The sequence below is a fragment of the Rhinolophus hipposideros genome, assembly GCF_964194185.1.
Source record: "Rhinolophus hipposideros genome assembly, chromosome: 2".
Classification (NCBI taxonomy): Eukaryota; Metazoa; Chordata; class Mammalia; order Chiroptera; family Rhinolophidae; genus Rhinolophus; species Rhinolophus hipposideros.
Genome location: NC_138048.1, coordinates 83,903,118 through 83,917,900, shown reverse-complemented (window position 1 = coordinate 83,917,900; position 14,783 = coordinate 83,903,118). Strand labels below are relative to the sequence as shown.

At 38.4% G+C, this 14,783-nt stretch overlaps 1 protein-coding gene across 1 annotated transcript in view; it reads left to right on the top strand.

The window, feature by feature from the left end:
* The first annotated feature begins 9,069 nt into the window (after window positions 1–9,069).
* Window positions 9,070–14,783, top strand: part of TIPARP (TCDD inducible poly(ADP-ribose) polymerase) — a 114,454-nt gene continuing 108,740 nt past the window's right edge. Inside the window, exon 1 of the mRNA XM_081026325.1 lies at window positions 9,070–9,497. The gene's annotated coding sequence lies outside the window, so the exon portion shown is untranslated. The remainder of the gene's footprint in view (window positions 9,498–14,783) is intronic.

The following is a 14,783-nucleotide window of genomic DNA, read 5'->3' as shown; positions in this document are numbered from 1 at the left end:
GCGGCGCGGAGCAAGCTTCCCCAGGATTGGCCAGGTTGGCGCCGCAACATGAGCTCCCCGGCGTGATTGGGCGAGCAGGCCAGACTTCCGCATTCTTGGTGAGCCGCTTGACTTCTTCCAGAAGAAGGCTGGGATTTGTAGTTTTGTGTTTCACGTGAAGAACACTTTGTTGAGATTCCGTTTCACGGATGCTGACGAACTCTCGCTTTCCCAGTTTGGAATTCCAAAATAAAACCTTTTGGCTCCGAGGTATACAGTCATTCATTCCACGAGCATATGGTTAGTACCCTCGGTGTGTCCCCAAGACCGGGGCAGAGGAGGAGGAAGAGGAAAAAGAAAAATAGCTAATACGAGTCGAGTCCCTTCTCCTTCGCACATCCATCATTACATTAAATGGCCTCAAAAATTCTATGTATATCATTGGCTCATTTTGTAGGTGAAGAACCTGAGAATGGGAGCCCCGCGGGGCTGGTCTCCCCTGTGGGCTGTTTTCACCAAAAGACAGCCTTTACCTTTGTACGAAAAAGAAGGCACTTTTGCTTTTAAGGAACTCATGGTCTCATTAACGAAGATAATATTTAACATGTGTCTTAGTACATTTACAAATTACTGTTATTTTATTACTTTTATTTCAACTAAATCTTTAAACTCATGTGGTCTCCAAAGACATGCTAAACTAAACATAATACTAAGTGAAGGCAACACGTTGGCTGCACAGGCCTCCTCGAAGCTCAAAATATTGAACGTGCCTATTAAAACAACTAGACACCATTTTGCCTCGTCAAATTATCTCAAAGAATAACCCTCAACCACTTCACTTCTCAGCAAAAGCTTTTTCATCTATATCACTGACCTCAGACCAAACTTCCTCAACCTTCAGCTTCCCCATCATCAGATTTATAGATCTTTCTCCCTCACCTTATCCAAATTGTAATACACCTCCACAGCTTCCATTCTAATGGCATTGTTCTTTTCAGCCTAATCTCTATGTAGGTACCACAGTGAGTTTTCCTGAACTGTAAATCCTTCCATTATCTACAGCAAGTATTCCCAAATGCCAGAGGTTTTCACCAATTCACTGCAAAATGAGAAATTAAAAAACAGACTAGTGAATTTTTCAGAAACTAAAAGTATTCATTTAAATATATCTGCATTTACATCTTTTTTTATGTTAAAATACTTTTTCTTATATGGTGATGCTGATACAAGAAATTCTTATTTTTTCTTCCAACATACTCCTGTCTTAAGAAATCACTCCCTTTTTCATCCATTTACTCTGACTGAAATACTAGCTTTCAGCGCTAATTCCTTTCGTTCCCTTTCCATCTATAACCAATTCATCAGCAAAACCGTTTGGCCCTGTCACTATAACTAGATTTCCTGCTACTATTTGTAAACCAAGTATATAAAAAGAAGATAAAAGGAAAAAACCCAAAACTATAATATCAAATGGGACCAAAAAATCATCAGGATATTTAAAAGAAAAAGAGGAAGAAAATAACAAATAACAATGGTTTAAAAAAATATTATACCTGAGGAAAAAGTATTTAAACAAATAAAATAGGAAAGATAAAAGTGTGAAATGTTAAGTAGATAAAAGTGTTAAAATTGAAGTGATCAAAAGGAGCTGAAAACAATTAATATATTTTGTAAACCAAGAATAAAAACCTAAGATAGTAAATAGAAGCAGAGAGAATCTAAAATAGTAGGTACTTAAAAATTTTATAGGGATAAGTTAAAGAAACATGATAAGCAATGATGCTTATATCAGAGAAGGTTTTTTGGTGATTGTTACAATGAAGATTATGAAGGTGTACACTTGAAATACTGGAGCAATGTTTTCTTACATCAAATATTATCTTGTTCCTTTTGAAAAGCAGCAAGACCTAAGGAGCACTTATATATGGCCATATATGGCCATGGCACATTGGACGAGCAAAGTAAATGCAAGACAAAGCAAAGTAAATGTGCTAAAAAACAAAAGGAAGAATAGACAACAGTTTATATCCACAAAGATTTGCAATATATTTTGCCTATTTCAACAGAGTTCAACTCCATGAAGTAACCAGATGGACTTGATTCCATACCAGCCTGTTCCTAATCTGTGAAATTCAGGCTTAACATTTCCATTATCTCACTTTACACTTATCAGATTGGAGAGAGAGAGAGAGAGAGAGAAGGAATTTAGAGCAATAATGTTTATTGCTGTCAGGGATATGGATAACAAATTTCTTTCATCTACTGCTGATAGCTTTGTGGAAGGAAATCTGGCAAGTTATAAATTAATTTACCTTTCTGTGGCAGACACTGCAAGTTGCCTAGACAATAAAGAAAACCACTGCTAGCTCTTCACTCGGACCTTATGAAGAATAATAAATGACTCATCCAGGGCTAGTGTGGAAGTTCCTGTTATAAAGCCCATTTGAAATGCAAATCTCATTATGGAAATAAGTTTTTGTAAGATGAAACACTTATGTTAGTCTCTAGGTATAATACTTTAAAGTCCTACCTGAAAGATGATTTACTCTGTCAAACTACATATTTTAGGCACTGGTGTATGATTAATTCATTGGTTCACATATTCATTCAAATACTTATTGAAAAGCTACTACCTGAAAGGTACTATGCTAGACCTTTGGAAGTATCCAAATAGTCATGATAATTATAAGAAGCAAAATTTATTGAATTTTTTTACATGTCCTGCTCTATGATTTGCCCTTCACGTATGTCACCTAATTTAATCCTTGCAGCAACATTAAGCAATATGTGTCATTATATCACCATTTATCAGATGAAGAAACTGAGGTACGCGATTAGTAAAGTGTCAATGAAAGAAACTCCAATCTTATAGAAAAATTTTAAAAGAGTTTTTAGTTAGAGTTTAATTGAGCCAAACTGAAAACATGCCCAGTAGCATCTCAATCTCAGAAGATCGAGAAAATACTCCAGAGAATAGCAATTTTGCAGTTCTCTTCATACATTTAGAATCAAAGGAGTAAACTTAGGTAGGTTACATGAAATCCATTGGTGATCAATTAAGAGGGTAGGAGAAAGCAGTGGGGAATTCTCTCAGATTAGATAAAAAGTAAAATGGAGAGATATATACTTCTTTCACATTGGAAGTTACAGGATAGTTAATAATTAACATTTACAGTAACTAGTGATGGTATTTGGGCAATATGATAACAATGAGGAGTTTTGGGGTCATGTGCTCTGGTTATGTCTCCAAGGGATTTGGAAAAGAGGATTATTCTGGCATTTCAAAGGTACATTATCCTAGATGCATAAGAAAAGAGGATAGGGCTCGATTAAGGTAAAGATTAACTTTTTACTAAGGAAGCTATACTCACCATGACCTGCTGAATTAGGAATTCATTATCAGATCACACCTTAAGGTTACTTTCGGTCACTAGACTTGTCAGATTTATTATGGGGCTCCTTTTTTGTCCATAGTTGTATCCTTTATAATAAACCAGCAATAGTAACAAAAGCACTTTCCTGAGTTTTTTTTAGCTGTTCTTGTAAATTATCAAACCCAAGGAGGGGGCCATAAGAACCACCAATTTATAGCCTGTTGGTCAGAGCACAAATGACAACTTGGGACTTGCAATTGTATCTGAAGTGGGGGATAGTCTTGTGGGACTAAGCCATTAAGCTATGGGGTTTGTGCTAACTCCTGGCAGTTAGTCTCAGAAATTGAATTAAACTGTAGGCTACACAGTCAGTGATCACCAAAAATTAAATGTGTGGAAAACTCCATACATTTAAGGTGAAAAAACCCAAAGATGTGTTCAGAATCGAGTAGAAAGAAATCAATTCTTTCCCTTCTATAATGACTGCAATGAATGAATTGTGCCCAGTATAGGACATGAGATAGTAGGAGGTCAATATAATTGAAAAGTTCACCTTTGCCAAAAGACACTTAAAACTGAGATAGACTAAATAGGTAGAATCAACAATAAATACTGTGTACGAGTTTGGACAATTAAGTTCGCAAACTCATCCAAGAAAAAGTGCTACATACCTCATTGCTGAATATCTCTTCAGTCACCTTCAAAGTACTCCCCTTGAGAAGCTATGCACAGTCACCAGTGCCCAGTCCACCCTTCAAAGCAATTTTGGAACTCTTTTTTTCTAGAATCACCATCAGAGCTGTAACCGTATTACTCTTGATGTCCTGAATGTCATCAAAATGTCTTCCTTTCAATATTTCCTTTATCTTTGGATATAGAAAGAAGTCATTGGGGGCCAGATCAGGTGAGTAGGGTGGGTGTTCTAATGCAGTTATTTGTTTGTTGGCTAAAAACTCCCTCACAGACAGTGCCCTGTGAGCTGGTGCATTGTCGTGATGCAAGAGCCATGAATTGTTGGCAAAAAGTTCAGGTCATCTAACTTTTCCACGCAGCCTTTTCAGCATTTCCAAATAGTAAACTTGGTTAACAGTTTGTCCATTTGGTACAAATTCATAATGAATAATCCCTCTGATAAGAGGTTAGCAACATCTTTGCAACAAGTTCTTGAACTTAATTGTCAGACCTGGTAAACCAAACAGAACACACTTGGGATTTAATCTGCTCCCATAAACTCCCAAATTTACACAGAGTTAAATGCATGCAATATAGAAAACAATTTAAGGTTGTGTGTTTTTTCCACACCACTGAGCAATTAACTCAATTCTCTTTGGAAGCTGACCAACACTGAATTTTTGTCTCAAAAATTCAATCAATTCTGATCCATTCAACCTCGAGCCTTTCTCCTCTCCCTGGAAGTCAGAGGGTGGGAATGAGAGTTCCAACCACCTAATCCTGATTGGTTCCCCCGGCAACCAGCACCCATCCTTAAATTACCCAGGGGCTTTCCAAAAGTGAACTCATTAGCATAATAAAAGACACCTTCTCACTCTTTACACTTAGGAAATCCCAAGGGTTTTTGTAGCTCTGTGCAGGAAAAGTGACCAAGATCAAATATATATTTCTTATTACAAATTCCTATACCACAGATGTAATGAAAAAAACTTTACCTTTCAGCAAGAAATGTGCCCTTTTGCAGAGAATGCTGCAGAATGTTGGCCCTTAGACTTAGTCAGGTCACTTCTTTCCATGCCACCAAAAACAACCCCGCCATTGATAGGAGGTGTTTGCCAGCTGGGTAATTTTTTTATAATGATAAGGTCTTGAGAATGCAAAATGCACACTTTACTATGGAATTGATTTTTAAACCAAATGAGGCATTAAAACATTTCAAGGACAAAATTTGTCTTTGAGCTCTAAGCTTATGCTTTCAAAGATAAATATTGTTTTCCTTTTCGGGGAACTGCAGCCTGCTTCTGAAGCAATCGAAAAGTCTGCTTCTTTTGTGCCTAAGGATATTCATGAAGTCACTGTTTTAAGAAAATGATACACATCTACAGAAAATATATTATCTTAATAACCACTGATGGGGGTGATAATACTTTAACTCTCAAAACTCCCTCTGGAATCTTCTAAATATGAGACTTGTCACACATGCATCATCCATGCAGTACTGCAGGGCACAATAAAAATTCAGACTTGCACTGGAAATAAATCTTTAGTTACATGTTTAACCTAAGCACTATGGCAACAGAATATAAGATAAAGTAGGTCATAGATTTCAACTGGAATGGCTTAGATGATACAAAAGCTCAGTTGTAATTTGTTACTCATCTAATTAATTATTAGGGGTCTTTATTTAAAAATTTTTCTATTTCACATGCTCCAACAATAACTTAGTATACAAAAATCGTAAGACCAAATTCTTGAATAAAATTCATTCATCACAGTATTTATTTCATTTGGTTTGCCAATAAACTAGTCATGTCCATTTCCATACATCTCACATATAGACAAGAAAGGAAATTCTAGTAAAAGGAAGAGCTGTATTAGTCCACAGTCATGCAATGGCACAGTATATGATTTGAGATCATTTGGGGGGTGATCAAAACCAGACACAGAAAAGATAATACACATCTGTCATTGGAAGTTCAATGAAATCATCAGTGGTCTCTCCTAGGAATCAATTTGAACAATTTACACCAGCTACCTAGGCTATTTTTATCCAGAAAATACAAAATTAAGTTGTAATCCCTTCTACAGTATTTTTTGATTCCATCTTCTTTTGCATCTGGGGTAGGTATGTCCCTCTGTCTTACTAACCCATTTTTTATTCCATCTCCAACCACCTCCTCTAGGACCTTTGTATACTAAATATTCTTCTCTCTTTCCACTTTCTTCCATGCATAGAACTTATAGTCTTTAAAGTCAGAAAGATCTGTCTGTTTTCTCTGCCAGAGCAATAGCTGTGTGATCTTGGGGAAATTACTCACCTTCTCTGAGCTTCACTTTCCTCCCAAGGTTGCTGTACACATTAAATGAAACAAATAATTTGAGGCCCTAGCACTGTACCTGGAACAGAGTAAGCTCTCTTCTCCCTTCTCTTCTCTCTTGATGTGTTGCCTCCTGCTCCATTTATAAACTTCTTCGGCTTTCTCATTTTCAACTCATGCGCATGCACACACACACACACACACACACACACACCAGACAAAAACACGTGTGTACGCTTTCCCTCAACTCCGCGACATGCTCAAACTTCCTACCTGCCCTTCACTGCCAAAGAAAGAATATATTGGGGTTGACTCAGCTTCTCAATTCCCACTCACTCGTAACCATGTTACAACCTGATTTCTATTCCTGCATCTCTCCTGAATCTACTCCAGAAACAGGCTACTAAATGGCCAAGTCCAACCGTTTTTCCTCAGTTGGTAACCCCCTAAGCTATCTTCAGCATTTAGCACCACTGAATATCTGCCCTTCTGGTCTCCAATGAACCTAGAGGGGCCCCTGGTTGTCCTCCCATCTCTCTGACCTTCCTTCTGTGGTCCTGCACTGACCACTGCCTCTCCCTGCTTCTTCGGGTAGCTTTGCCCACTCACGTGGATATGAAAAAGTCAAAGAGTAAAACCACGTGGTTCCAACCAGAGACCTCAGGAAGTAATATGACACTGGCAATAATTTTGGAAAAATCAAGATATCTTTTCTGGGTAAGTCTTCAATTCAGTGTTGCTCCCTAACTAACAAAAACTGAGGTGATCTTTAGACTGCTTCATACCCCAGCAACACAGAACAAAGTGAGAGGCGACTGGAAGTGTATTCAGAGCCTTCCAGAGAGCACCTTAGAGAACATACTTCTTGTCTTCTTTTCTTACACAGATCTATTCGGGAGATGGAAGGAGCAGAAATATCTAAAAGTACCCACTTAACTGCTGAACACTGTGTATTTAGAGTCTGAGCTTCAATCAACCGCAGATAAGTTGAGCTTTTTCTACAATTAATTTTAAAATCCTTGATCCCAAGAAGTCTTTATTCTGTTATACATCAGTTATGAATCTTATACAATGAAGAAAACTTCCCTTACCACCCTTTGCAAGGGTTTCACCAATTTTCAGCTATGAAGACATTAGTGGGAATGTGAAAGACAAAACTCATGGTATATATTACCACGGTTTGTCATATACATATTGGTTAACAGCAGAAGACCTAGAGTAAAATAGCCTCAGTTCAAATTCTACTTCTACCACTTGTTGGTTGTGTGAAGTTGGGGAAGTTAGTTCATGTCTCTCTGAGACCCTATTTTGCTAATCTATTATTCAAGGGAAATGATGATACCTTTTTCATAGGGATTTTGAAAAGATTAAATGAGAAAATGTACACAAAGTGTTTAGCACAGTGCAGGACTCGGGGTTTGCATTCAAAATATGTTACATAAACATGTATTTTTCTCTTGCTATATTTCCAGATTCACCTCCTCCATTTCTGAGATAGTCTGCTTTAATTATTTGTAAATAAACAAATGTGTGTGTGTGTGTCAGTGTGTATGTGTGTGGTGTGTACGTAACTGAATTGGGAAATAAAGCAGGAGAACTTGGCTGTAAGAAAGCAGAGCCACCCTTGGTGAAGGTTTCCAAGGCCTAGGTCTCTGCTCAGAATGTAAATGGACCCTCATCTACTACTTCCTCCAGAAAAGACAGAGGGGACTTTAGCCCCTGACCTTGGAAAAGGAAGAAAGGTATCCTATATTAAAGGAGTGGGAGTAAAGTAGAGTTGCTTTTTCAGACCTCTTCTCCACTAAAGTAATATTTTATTGTATTATGATTATAAAAGGAGAATTCTGATCTTGAAAGTTGGAAAACACAAACACATATAAAGATCAAAATTAACTGTGATCTTACAACTCAAAGATAATTTCCATTAATATTTTGAAGCAATTTCTTTAGTCATTTCCTATGCACCTATTTGCACATCTGTAATTAACACAAATGAGATCAGTGCTATATATAGTTTTGTCTGTCTTCCCAGTTGTTCTATTATGATCATTTTTCAATGTCCCTGGAAAGTCTTCAAAACATTCTTTCTAATGACTGGAAAATTGCCCTTTAGATGAATGTACTACAATTTATATATTTATATTAATAACTTGTATTATTTCCTAATCACAAAATAATTGCATGACCATTTATAAAACTAGAAAATGTAATATATAAATCACCCATAATCTTATCGCTCAGATTATAACCACTGTTTATATTTTGATATATTTCCTGCTAGCATTTTCTATGACTAGCTATTACATATTTAAAATAATTGAGGTCATATATTACAAGTATTTTGCTATATCATTAAAAATGCTTTGAAAAACAATTTTTAGTGCCTGTAAAATGCTAAATGATATATGTCTGATCCTACTCTCTTACTGGTAGGGAGGAAAGAAATTTCCAGCCAAGAAGGAAAGAAAAATGCCCAGAAAGAGAGCGAAAAGGCTTGTATAAGGCCATGGCCCCCAAATCAAGAGGTTCTCTAGAAATAGTCCAGACTCGCTTGGCATGCAAAACCAAGTGGTTTCTTGCAAAAGCCAAGTCACCAGACTAAAGGATGGTAATTGTTTGAGTTAGAACTCCTTCAGTTACAAGTGACAGCGCCCTTTCTCAAAGAAGGTTAAGAAAAAAATCAACAATAGAAAAACAATAAAAACAGAGATAAGAAGGAAAGAAGGGAAAGGAGAAAGGAGGGGTAAAAGAGAAACATTTATTAACTGAGGTAAAAAAAATAAAGTTCCACCACTACTGAATACAGAGGCTCAATCACCATCTTTAGGACTTTTTTATTTGTCATCTCTCATCCCTGCTCGTGTGTGTTGGCGTCATTTTCTCCAATATGAACAAGAGGGATATTTTCCTGAAAAAAAGCTGGTCACATGACTCTCTGGTTTACAGCTCTTGATCCCAGAGATTGGATAGTAGGTTTCCTAATGGCTCCTGAAGATTACCAGCAGGCATTCTGAAGAGAGAGTATCTGATTGGCAAAGCTGTGCCTGGGGACCACACCTAGTGGGCTGCACAAGAGACACCTCCACTGAACTGCGTGGCAGGAGTGGGGTTCTCCAAACAAGGAAGAAATGCTGGCAGGATCATGTATGAGCAGGTAAGAGGTCAATGGCCATATCATCACCAGCAGCAGCAGCATGAAAGGGCAGAGGAGCAGGCAGAAGTGATTCCAGGCCTGAGAAACCAAGTACATTCCTTAACATTCAGGAGGCAGGAGCCAGGGGTAGGACGTATAGTCCTCAGGGCATGGGACAGATGAATGCACCTTCACTTATTCAACCCTCCCATATTGTTAACCATTTAGATTGTTCCAGCTTACTTTTTTATCAGTTACTCTGCTAAGAACTACTCTTTTTGATTTATTTACAAATAATATTTATTTGCTTATGATTATAAAATAAACATGTTCATGATAAAATGCAGAAAGATAAATAAATATTTATATTTCTACTATCCAGGGTTACCAAATTGTGTGTGTGTTGTATGTATGCACACATGTACATATATATATATACACACAAAATTGATATCATAGTTCAAATAGACTTTTCGTACTTGTGCTTTAGTTAAAACTAAATTAGAAATACTTTGTGTCATTAAATATTCTCTGATATCAGAATTCTGACAAATACATGATATTTCATCATATAACTTATCAAAAATTTTTAGCCATTTCTTGATTTGGGGACATTTAGGTTGTATCCATCTTTTCACTATTGTAAGTAAATCTAAATTAGGTATAAATAAATACTTGCCTGCATCTCTAACCATTTCTTTGGGATAGGCTCCTATGCAGATACTAAGTGCAGAGACTGAGCCAAAGCACATGAGCACTAGCACACAAGTCACACAGACCTCTCTAGGGTCAACTATATCAAGCTTTAAGGTGAAGGGAAATGACTACATTCTATAAGGCCCAAGATAACAGAATGAGGATAGTGGGAAGCCAAGAAGAATTAATTTGAATATGAGCGCTATAACTCTGGCCTCACGGGGAAAAGACAAGATTTGTTTAGGATGCCATTCAACTATATCAAATCTTAACATAGACGAACTCAGGGTTTCACATTTTGATTTACACAGTTGTCCCTAGCAGATTGACCCAAAGGAACACCAGCCTGAATTCATCCCTTACCTCCACTTCACTTCTCCTCTAAGTTGAGCCTCATCTGCCCCCAGCTACCCAAGCTGTCCCCAGAGAGAATTATATCCAACCAGCAATGAATGTAGAACAAAGTGGAAATATGTGTTTGCCAGAAATGTTTCACAGTCTTTTTTTAATGGTCACAGGTAAGGATCAACAACACATCCCAGAAGACTCTACGAAGTCTGAGCTGTGGGAAGCGAGAAAGACCAGGATGGGGAAAGAACAAAGTGCTCCAGAATCCTAGAGCAGTCTGGCAAGCTGGCAATTAAGGACGGGAATTCTGACAGTCGCTTACAGCTGGGGAAAAGACCATGGGGTGAAGGAGGAGTGGGAGAGGGTCCACTGCAAGGACCAGAGTGAATAAAATAGATTTTTTTAGGAGCCACCATAAATACAGAGCTTTGGAGAAAATAACTATGGCCAAGGAGGATTTCTGGGATGCTTTCTGTAAGGTGGTGTGTGTCTAGACTGGCTCTTTAAAAATACCAATAACAATAATCTTCAAGGCTTCAAAAGACACATTCATGTTTCTTTTGAATGGACTCTGTATAGAGACTCGGCCACATGAAATCTGGAAATAACTTTTAAAAGTAACCAAAATATGAGCCACCATGTTCTCCTTACAAATAGGCACTCACTCTGTTTTACACAGGATCTGTAGAATTTATTCACTCCACTTTTTTTTCCCTCTCGTCCTCCCTGCAAATGTTCAACACCTTTCTATTTTATGGTTAGATTGACTCACCATGTGGTTGTGGAAAAGGTACCCTGAAGTAACTTCTTCTGGTCTTACCTCTACTCTGTAATTTTCTTTCTTCATCTTACCACCTTCTACTAAGTGATTATAGCTTATTATTATGATGAGAGTCTTGCTTCACTTATACTTATATACCCTACAGTCTTGACCCAGAGCTTTACACCTAGTGCTGCAATATACATCTTTGCGACATTTTAGTGAAGGCGATTAGAAACTTTGTCATCATTAAAGAAATCTGCTTTGTCTTCGTTTATTCATCAAACCAACAAACATGGATTGAGGATTTCATACAGATAAATCTCATTTCTTCAATCTATTGTACAAACTATTTTTCTGTTCTCCCTCAAGAATGTGACTTTTCATCTGTTGATCATTTAAAAACTGGCTCTAAGCAAAGCACATGATGGAATGAAGAAGAAAGCAGAGTTTCTTCCTGATAAAGATTTGGCTTCCATTGTCAAAGGGCAGAAGCAGCTGGTCAGGCAATGTTCTCCATTTCTAAAGGGCAAAGCACCCATTTTGTATTGAGATGGTTAAAATTCTTTAATCATGAAGTGTTTTGGCCTGATAGTTAAGGTATGTGCTTGATTTTAGTTTCTCTTATCTGAGGATGAAAGGAGAAAATAAATGTGGTTTGAGAAGGAAAGAGGCCTTAGGACATTCGCCACAAGGCAAAACAAACAAACAAAAGCAAACAAAAAAACAAGGAGCCGTCTCTGAGCCCAAACATGCCAGAATAGCCTCCTCAAAGAAACAGTGGTGGTGAAGAAAAACGGACAGGGGTTTTAGGGGTTAACCCTGTGTGGGTGCTTCACTACCCCACAGTAAGAGGCCAATGGAACAGGAGGAAGATAATAGAAGAGTTTGTGGTCTTGAAATAATGCTTGGTGTCTCCTTTCAGCACATCGGTCTCCTGCCTCCCACATGGCACACAGACCCCGTCTGGCCACGCGAGAGCAAGCACATGTCACCAAACAGGGAGTTAGGGATTCTTGTGGGGGAGGGAGGGGTTCAGTGACCAACCCTGCATGTTTTCCCAGGCCTCTGTAGGTTTTAGCACTGACAGTCCTGCATCCAGGGAAATCCCTCAGTTCCTTGCCAAAATGGAAGGCTGGTTATCCTATTCATCAGCTTGAAGTAGTCTTACGGAAAATTCAAGTATTCATGGATTCACTTAGACATATTATTTTTTTCACAACTTCAAAATGTTCAGATTGCATCTACATAAATACCAAGTCACTCAGTTGTAAAACCAGAAAGGCCATAGGTATTGGATTAGACTGACTATGGGAAGTGAGGGGAGCGCAGTCTCAGTCTGCGGAATGGATTTCTAAACATCTCACTGAAAATACAGGGGAGGGAGATCTTGCAACGTTTTTAGAAAGCAAACAGTTAAAAATATAGAGAATTTAATTTTTACTCATTTAAAACATGTAGAATGCTGTTGATATTCTCTATTATTGATATAAGATTTTTAGATCAATGTAAGTTTTTGTTTGTTCATTTGTTTTGGATTTAGAGAATGTAACTATTTACAAGGGGTTTCATTGATTCATTTGCAAGCATGTCCCCACCCCCAACCCAGTACTTCCCAAGGTCTTAGCTTTACAACTTTGAATTCTCCTAACAACATGATATGAAGAAGGTAAACCTCATGCTTAGGGAAGTACTGTTTTCATATTTCTTAATGTTCTGCTGGGAACCATCATTTTCTCATGCTGCTAACGCTACAAGTTCAGGGTCTTTAACCTAAAGCAGGCCCCTTAGCATCACCAAGTTCTCTCTGTTTTCTTCCAAATGCTAATTTCCCCACTCCTCTCTTTTCTCTTACTGATTCACAGACAACACAGGCCACTTTAGAAAGTTGTCTCCTCATCATCCTGCCAGCAGAACCTCAACCCTGACTCGACCCATACCCCTGTGTTTCTCCCTTTCTCCTGCCATAGTAAAACAAGTGCTTCTCCTTATTTCTAAGTCATATCCTCTACTTGGCTCAGTCCATCCTCTCACCTCACGCCCAGGAGCCCCGACGTCAATAACTGTCATCTCTGCCTCTGTTTATTTTCAGCTGCTCCTTCTCTATGGCTCTGTTCTTTGGCATTTATATATACTTAACTGACTCCCATCTTTAAAATACATTATTTTTCTATCCCAATTATTCTCAGCTTTGGTTACTCATTCATTAGAATCACCTGGAAAGTTTTTTTTAAAATGCATGGTGCACAAGCTGCCCCTCATAACAATTAAGTAAGAATTGCCAGGGGTGGGGGCGCAGTTATCAAACTTTTTTTTTTTAAAGATCCCCAGGTGATTCCAATGTATGACCCGGTTTAAGAAACACTGATTTAACCAGCCTGTCCCTCAGCTACTTCCATGTCCTCATTCACTGTCAAACTTGACTTGCTGCCTCCGTTCTCTGACCCCTCATTCATGCCTCTACCTGTGTAATCTGGCTCATGTACCCTTTACTTCCCCACTGCCCTCCATCGTCTCAAGGTCACTAAAGAATTTCTCATTGCCAAATCCTACTTTCTGAGTCAGTAGTGTTGACCCTGTTGACCCTCTCTTCCTTCTGGAAGCCCTCCCTTCCCTTGGCCCATACCCTGTCCTCTCCTAGCTTTCTCCTTATCCCCCTGGCCCTCCCCTTTTCCCTAGGCTTCCTCTCCTTGGTTCAGCCCTTATCTTTCTCTGTCCAATCTTGTTGGGCAATCTCATCTACTGTTTTGGCTTTTACTGACACCCTAATGCTAATGACTCCCAGAGTACAAACAGCTTTCCTGGCTATTCCTGTATCCCACTGCCTCCTACATAGCTCCCTTTGAACTTCTCAGTAGCACACTCAACTTCATTGGTAACACTGAACTCTTTATCTCACCTCACACTCCCAAACATGTTCTTTCTTCATTGTTTCCTATTTCAATTTACATCCAGTTGCCCACGTAACTTGGGCATTATCCTTGCTCTTGCAAACCTTTCATTCGGTCAATCAAGTCAAGTTTGTCTTATCTCTTACGTAATTTTAAGTCAGTTTTCTTTTTAAATATTACTCCTCTAAGAGGCCTTCCCTGATCCCTAGACTAGGTTAGGCTCCCTGTTACATTCTTTGAAAACACACAATCCTTGCTCTAGCACAACACTCAACAAAACCTATCGTAACTGCTTAATGTCTGACTTCCCTGAAGATGGAAAGTAAGGTGCTAGGGACGTGGTGCAACAGTCTATACCCTCCAGGATCTTAGATTCTAGAGAAGAATATTGATCACTGTAATAGACACAGAAAAATGCACCGGTAGGTGTAAGGCTCTCACCAGCCTGCAAAAGGATTTCTTGAGTTGTGACATCATCGATGGTGTGAGGCGACAAGCTGAAGAAGTGTTGCGGAGCAGGTGAGTTTTCTGTATTTCAGTCTAGTGCCTCACAAATAAGTAAGTCTGCTGAGTTGATTCCATGTGGATTCTTTTGGGGAGAATAAAATAAAT